The sequence below is a fragment of the Podarcis vaucheri genome, assembly GCF_965113315.1.
Source record: "Podarcis vaucheri genome assembly, chromosome: 5".
Lineage (NCBI taxonomy): Eukaryota > Metazoa > Chordata > Lepidosauria > Squamata > Lacertidae > Podarcis > Podarcis vaucheri.
This window is the reverse complement of record NC_138763.1, coordinates 11,479,549-11,487,337: the sequence shown is the minus strand read 5'-3', so window position 1 is coordinate 11,487,337 and position 7,789 is coordinate 11,479,549. Positions and strand designations below refer to the sequence as shown.

The following is a 7,789-nucleotide window of genomic DNA, read 5'->3' as shown; positions in this document are numbered from 1 at the left end:
TCTCCAACTGGAGCGCTCGAAGGCCAGTGTTTCCCAGTTGTCGGTGTTTATACTACATTTTTTTAGATTTGCCTTGAGAGAGTCTTTAAACCTCTTTTGTTGACCACCAGCATTACACTTTCCATTTTTAAGTTCGGAATAGAGTAGTTGCTTTGGAAGACGATCATCAGGCATCCGCACAACATGACCAGTCCAATGAAGTTGATGTTGAAGAGTCATTGAATCAGTGGGGAAACTCCCCACTGGGGTAGAAATCATATATCAAACAGATGGAAAGCTCTTCAATCTGAGCAGGCTGAAAGCAAAGAGTAAGGTTACCGTTACAGATAGGTAGCCGTGTTGGTCTGCCATAGTCAAAATAAAAAAATTCCTTCCAGTAGCACCTTAAAGACCAACTAAGTTAGTTCTTGGTATGAGCTTTCGTGTGCATGCGGTATCTGAAGAAGTGTGCATGCACACGAAAGCTCATACCAAGAACTAACTTAGTTGGTCTTTAAGGTGCTACTGGAAGGATTTTTTTTATTTTGAGTAAGGTTACCGTAACTTCCGTCATAGAGCTTCAATATGCTGATGACAACGTAGTAAGAGGATGACCTCCAAACCATCCTAAATATCTTTGCAGAAGCTTATGAAAAGCTTGGCTTGTCGCTCGCTCAACATCCAAAAAACCAAAGTGCTGCACCAACAAGTACAAAATAACCCCTCTGCAACACCACAAATCCAACTCAGTGGTGTAATGTTGGAAAATGTCAATCACTTCTCCTACCTAGGCAGTTATCTTTACCATGTTGGCTACCCTGGGACTGACTGGCAGCTGCTCTGAAATCACAGGTGAGAAGTATGCTGTTGCAATCTGGAGCTACTTGCAGGCTTCCCATAGGCATCTTGTTGGCCACTGTGAGAACAGAATGCCGCACTAGATGGGACGCTGGCTTAATCCAGTAGGTTCTTCTTCCATTCTTAGCTCCTGAAGTACGAAGAAGCCATAAATTATGAGCGACTGACAACCCTACAGTGCTAAAGCAGCAGTGAGAGGAGCAAGGAAGATGTTGTAACACAAAACAATTCCAGCTGCTGGAGACTGATTCCTACAAATCCCAGAGGATGTGATTGTTGTCAATTTCTCCGTTGAAAATGTGCAATTTGTGTTTATCCTGGAGGTTTGCCATGCAGTTGGCATTAATCACTATGATGTGTCATGTGGATAAACTGTGCGACAGCACAGTTCACCGAGGGGGAAATTTTTGAACTGCTTATGCTGTATATTTTCCTCATCATAGAAAGCCACAATTGATTCCATAATGGTTTCCCTTTCTCCCACTGAAACTGCCTGCAGAATTAAGTGGCTGCAAACTCATGTCTCAAGGAAATACGGATCAAGGATTCTAGGAAAGAAGGTATGTTTCTCGGCCCAATGAATTGTCCTTTCCTTGCCTCCACTGTGCATTCTTTAGGAGTTAACTGTGTTGAGGGGAGGATGCAATCATATTTAGCTTTTCAAAGAATAAGATTGCTGTGTCATTCTGTTGATGCCTCTATTTTCCCTTGCTCTAAGTAGCAGCATGTGTTCTGGAGCAGCTGCTAAACAGGAAACATGACAGTCAAGCCTAGCAGCTGTACTCTCTCCCCCACGACTTCTGGAATAGGAGAGTTATAGCAGACGTCAGGCCGCAACAGGAAATCAACTGATGCCAGGGAAGTGTTTTTGCAGCAAAGTTTCCCTTGCTTCGTTAAAATTGTCCCTGCTTAAAGGTTTTGATCGGGCTTGCCGATCGAAAGGTCGGCGGTTCGAATCCCCGCGGCGGGGTGCGCTCCCGCTGCTCGGTCCCAGCGCCTGCCAACCTAGCAGTTCGAAAGCACCCCCGGGTGCAAGTAGATAAATAGGTACCGCTTACCAGCGGGAAGGTAAACGGCGTTCCGTGTGCTGCGCTGGCTCGCCAGATGCAGCTTTGTCACGCTGGCCACGTGACCCGGAAGTGTCTCCGGACAGCGCTGGCCCCCGGCCTCTTGAGTGAGATGGGCGCACAAACCCCAGAGTCTGTCAAGACTGGCCCGTTCGGGCAGGGGTACCTTTACCTTTACCTTTAAAGGTTTTGATGGTTTTGTGTGGTTTTTTTATTTATCTTTTTTTGTGTCGCAGATCTCTCTGAAACCTTAACTTTGATATGTGTCTTTTCCAAGCAGTGCTCCAGCTACCAATGATTAGGGATGGCGGAAGTTGTAGTCTAGCAAAATCTGGCAGACCACAGGTTCCCTATTCCTGGTGTAGACAACAATGAATGAGGCGGACCAGCAATCTCACTCAGTATAAAGCGGGTTCCTATACTGATGCAATAAAACTGCAATAAAACTCAGTTCCAGCTCCTCTCAGGTGGGCATCATTACCATTATAAGAGAACAAGGTGGCATTCATGGTGAGTTCTGGCACCTGTTTTTCTAGAAAAAGAGCACTGGGTACAACCATATTTGGAATACTGACTACAGTTCTGGTCACCTAACCGCAAAAGGGATATAGTAGAGTTGGGAAAAGGTTCAGAAAAGGGCAACCAAAATGAAACCATTTGAAGAAAGGTTGCTACATGTGGGATTTTTTAGTTTAGAGAAAAGGTAAGAGGCAACATCATTAGGGTTGCCATATTTCAAAAAGTTTAAATGAGGAGCTTTTTTTTTTTTAAGAAGACCTCAACAAACACCAAAAGGTTTCCCGCAGGCCTGATCCAGCAGGTAATTTTGGTTTACAAAGTTTTTAAACATCCATTATTGATTGCAGCACTAATAGAGAACCGTCGAGTGCCATGTGGATGCAACTTGACCCACTGAATTTAATTAGAACTGAACCCATTCATGACAAGATGATGATTAGAATGGTATCAATAATATAATATCTAATAAAAGCAATGTTCAATTATTTTACATACATTTGAACTTTAGTATCACAGTCCGTAATTTTGGCAGTTCATTTCTCTCTTACCTCATCGCTTACTTTTTTATATACTACACACTTGTGTTTATGTTTCTGGCATCCTAGCATAGCACTTTGTGCATGTTATGCTATAAAATTGTTACCTTTTAAGCACTGATGGAGGAAGAGGCGTGCGGGGGAGCACACCGCCCCCGGCAGCGCAATCCCGGCGGGGTGCCATCGCAGTTGCACCCCTGCCCGCGCTGGGCGCCATGCCCCCAAGACATGCACCACGTCCCTATGGGAGGCACACCACACCCCCAGGACGCACGCCAGCCCCTTCCCTGCCTGCTCTCCGCCCCCCGGTGCCGGACCATGAAGCTCCGCCACTGCTTTTAAGGCTGTTTTTGCAGCAACATGAATTATTACCAGTCTAGAATTTGAAATATCAGTTAAATTGTGCCTCCTTCATTTTTTCCACAACTTAAATACTGCCTCTTGTTGATAGTTATTCAGACTAATCGTGTTCTCTAGATTTTTGATTATTATTTTTTGCTTTTGGATAATTTAAACCGCAATACCATTTAAAGCAAACAAGAATGGGGGCTGCTAATGACTTTGGGGCAAGATAGGAGCTTCTGCTTCATTAAATGTTCAATGGGCACTTGGATTTAATTGCTCTTTAGAGGCTACTGGTTATGCATGCTGTGAAAGTGGGGGTGTGAGTTAAACCAACACAGAGGCAGGGAGAAAAAAATGCTAATTGCTCAAGGGTGAATGAACCCAAAAGCTACTTGGGGCTCTGAAATACTTAAAAACCTCTGCAGAAGGTTGCAGAGGCATCCTCAAGTGAATTAAGACCAAGACGGGCAAGGCATACTCAAAGGAGCCAGTCCCACTGTGTTCAGAGGAGCTCACGTTCAGAAAAAGAGCCCTGCTAGATCAGAGCAATGGTTCATTAATCCAGCATCCTATTTCCCACAATGGCCAACCAGATGTCTCTGAAAGTTCATGAGCAGGACACAAGGGCAATAGCCCTTTACTGAGAACTTGAGTGATGCAGTGATTAAATGTTGAATCAGGGCTGGGGAGACCCAGATTCCAACCCTGCTCAACCAGGAAGCATACCAAGTGACCTTGACCCCAATCACTATCTCTCACTATCTCTACATTAGAGTTATGAGGATAATAGGGGGGGGGGGTGATGGAGGGAACCATGCATGCTACATTGTGCTCCTTGGAGGAATGGCAGGATATAAAAATTATTATTGACTGTGTATAGGGTCTAAGGATCTCCAGAAGGCTATGAAGATCAGTTTCCGATGGCAATCTTTTTCAATTGGGATGTTTTGTTTTGAACTATTGATGTTATAGCAATCACTGTTTTCATTGACAGATAGGTAGCCAGTTGGCCATAGTCAAAACACGAAAGCTCATACCAAGAACTAACTTAGTTGGTCTTTAAGGTGCTACTGGAAGGATTTTTTTTTTTTTGTTTTCATTGATAAATGGAACAGCATTAACTATGGGTGGATTGTAGTACAGTGGTGCCTCGCAAGACAAAAAGAATCCGTTCTGCGATTCTCTTCGTCTAGCGGTTTTTTCGTCTTGCGAAGCAAGCCCATTGACGGATTAGCGGATTAGCGCTATTAGCGGCTTTTAGCGGCTTATCTGCTGATCGGATCAGCTGATAAACGGCTTAGCAGCTTAGAAAAAGAGGGGGGAAAGGGAAAAAAACCAGCAGGAACTCGCAAGAAATTGTCGTCTTCCGAAGAAATCCCATAGGAAATTCGTTTTGCAAAGCACCTCCAAAACGGAAAACTCTTTCGTCTAGTGAGTTTTCCGTCTTGCGAGGCATTCGTCTTGCGGGGCACCACTGTAGTTTTATCTTTAACTTTGTATTGTTGGTATCATTATAGTATTATGTAAACCGTCTTGGAAGAGTTGCACTCAGAAAGGTGTCCTGTCAATATTTTTATTGATATTTAAGTCTGAGTCAGCCATGTGAAAACATGACTAGAGAAGCAGGATTGCAACAATAACATACAGATTTGGAATCCATATTACAAACATTTGGTAGAAATCTATCTATTCAGTAGATAGAAACATATATGTACTGTATCTATCTGCACATACGAAGATACCGAACATACTTACAGACTATACATAGGTGCACACAAAAATAAGGGGTTTTTTAAAAAAAATAATAATTAAGTCAGTTGGTTAGACTCACATGATCTTGTTTCACCCTCTAGTGGAATATCTGCACATTGCAGATTTTTCAAGGACCCTGAATGTCATTGTGTTTTAGGCTTCAATCCTATTCTGAAACCAAACCTCGCAGGAAGATAAAAGTTTCCATTCTGGTTGTAAAGTTTGATAAAATCCATTTAAGATCAAGCTTTATAAAATCTGGAGGCCATGTTTGCCTTTCAGAATTAGCAAGTTGGGATGTCAGATGTTGGCATTTGTTGTTTAGTCGTGTCCGACTCTTCGTGACCCCATGGACCAGAGTACACCAGGCACTCCTGTCTTCCACTGCCTCCCAGTTTGGTCAAACTCATGCTGGTAGCTTCGAGAACACTGTCCAACCATCTCGTCCTCTGTCATCCCCTTCTCCTTGTGCCCTCCATTTTTCCCAACATCAGGGTCTTTTCCAGGGAGTCTTCTGTTCTCATGAGGTGGCCAAAGTCTTGGAGCCTCAGCTTCAGGATCTGTCCTTCCAGTGAGCACTCGGGGCTGATTTCCTTCAGAATGGATAGGTTTGATCTTCTTGCAGTCCACAGGACTCTCAAGAGTCTCCTCCAGGACTATAATTCAAAAGCATCAGTTCTTCGGCGATCAGCCTTCTTTATGATCCAGCTCTCACTTCCATATTGCCTGGTAATTTAGTAAATGTATGTTTTGTAGCATATCTGAAATTCAGTTATACCATTGTATATTTCTCATCATCTCTAGAACAGCAAAGTATTAATGTGATAGCTGGTTCGTGTGATAGCTGGTTCGTGTGTGTGTTTGTGTGTATACTGTATATATTCCTAATATTTACACATCTTTAGGGCAGAGTGATTTACAAATTCATCAGACAAAATAACAATCAGGAACAGCATTCTTTAACTTCCTTATTGATGTTGAACATTTTATCCCACTCTTCAAAGGAAAACAAAGAGGCGAACAACAAATGCAAATGACATTTTTCTTAAATAAAAATGCACTTTCTTAAATAAAAATGCCCTGCCAGTTATCAATGCGTTTCTTTTTTCCGTGGCTTGACTGCAAACTAAATTCAGTACTTTTTGAGATTCTTTCCAAAGCCTCCTCCAGGCAGAATAAACACAGAGCCCTGGGTGACCGGGATAGCAGGCAGCATCAGCAACAGTTGGACAGCGCCAGGCTAAATCTTCCATTTTCCTTGACATCCTGCCTCACTAGCTGAGATGGAAGTTCTGTGGGCTGGCTGAGATAGCTGGCAGGTGTGGGTGCTCTTGCAGGAGACAAGCCGATCCGTTCTAATGCTTCCATGGCTGTGGATACAAGACAGTGGGTAGAATTCAAATAGGTTATTTGTGCTTACAAAAGGGGCTTTTGATCCTACAGATGCATCTACTATTGGGAGAAGCGTGGAAGTGTTTTTTCCTGGACCGTCATCCTGCTTCTCAAAAATCGTTATGATATCTATCAGGTCGCATCCGACCCTGTCGTTCCACTTGCACGACAGGCTCCCTACTAGTGCAAGGCAACGTCCCCAACCTCTCTCCTTTGGCCCCCACCAGCAGGGACCCTCTGGGGCAGATTCAAAGAAGATGAAGTCCCCTTGTGCAAATAGGATGCTGCTCACAGAGCTTTGGATGAAACCCATTATTCATTATCAGCTCTCTGGTTATTATTTTTTTGCCTACATTATGCATTTATTTATTTATTTAGTAAATTTACAAACCATTTGCTTGAAAAAAAAATATTTAGGTGGTGCCGAAGTCTAATTATACATGTCCTGGCATCCACCAGTCTCTGGAGGCAATGGAAGAATTTGCGTTTTGGGGATGAGATCAAACTGTTGGCACAGCACACAAACCATTATTATATTAATTTATATACCGCAGAATAAAATCAAATCACAGAATAAAATCAAAATATAAAACCACAAAATACATAATCAAAATAAAAACAACCCAGTAAATCCCCACCCCCAAAAAAATACATTTTAAAAGGACATAGGATCCTCAAATCATTTAAAGTAAGACAATTAACACACCTGGACAAGAGCCACTGGTTGGAAAAAAACCATGATCTCAGAAATGTTTGCAGCAATATTTAAATGTCATCAGCAATATATACAAAAACCCCTACTTAAAAAAACAAACAGATAAAATGTATTATTATTATTATTATTCGCCTATATGTGAACATCTCAAGGTGATGTACAATAAAAAATAACAAAAAAGAGAGAAATAAACATTGAAAGCAAAACTACCAGTAATATCATCCAAAATAGACACTCATGGCAAAGACCCATTTAGGACACAACCTTAAGGCTAGAATAGATCCACCAGGATGAGTAGTTGGGATCCAGCAGATCTCCAGCTGAGCTTGGAGATTTCTAATTTAGCATCTGCCCTGCCAAATCTTAAACTGTCTTAAGTCCTGGAAAGGAGGGCACCCCCAAATTTGTGGCTAGATAGGAAGGGGCTTTAGGCTGAAATCACCCTGAACCAATTCAGCATGGTCTGACCTGTCTCAACTGAAGCCACCGAAAAGGATGTTATGAAACGAAACTCTATTTTAAAGGCTCGTTTTCATGCTCCCGTTTAGGCCCCCTCAGCCACTCAATGGAGTTTAGATCAGGAATTTCCACCTACCCCACCCCCCCACCCCCACCCCCCAGAAAAA

At 42.7% G+C, this 7,789-nt stretch overlaps 1 long non-coding RNA gene across 1 annotated transcript; it reads right to left on the bottom strand.

The window, feature by feature from the left end:
- Window positions 1-4,863: 4,863 nt before the first annotated feature.
- LOC309532764 lies at window positions 4,864-7,761 on the bottom strand. The gene is made up of 2 exons (XR_014220015.1): window positions 7,428-7,761; window positions 4,864-6,426 (listed from the first exon to the last, which is right to left on the bottom strand). It is a non-coding gene; the product is annotated as an uncharacterized lncRNA (long non-coding RNA).
- Between the last annotated feature and the right edge of the window lie 28 nt (window positions 7,762-7,789).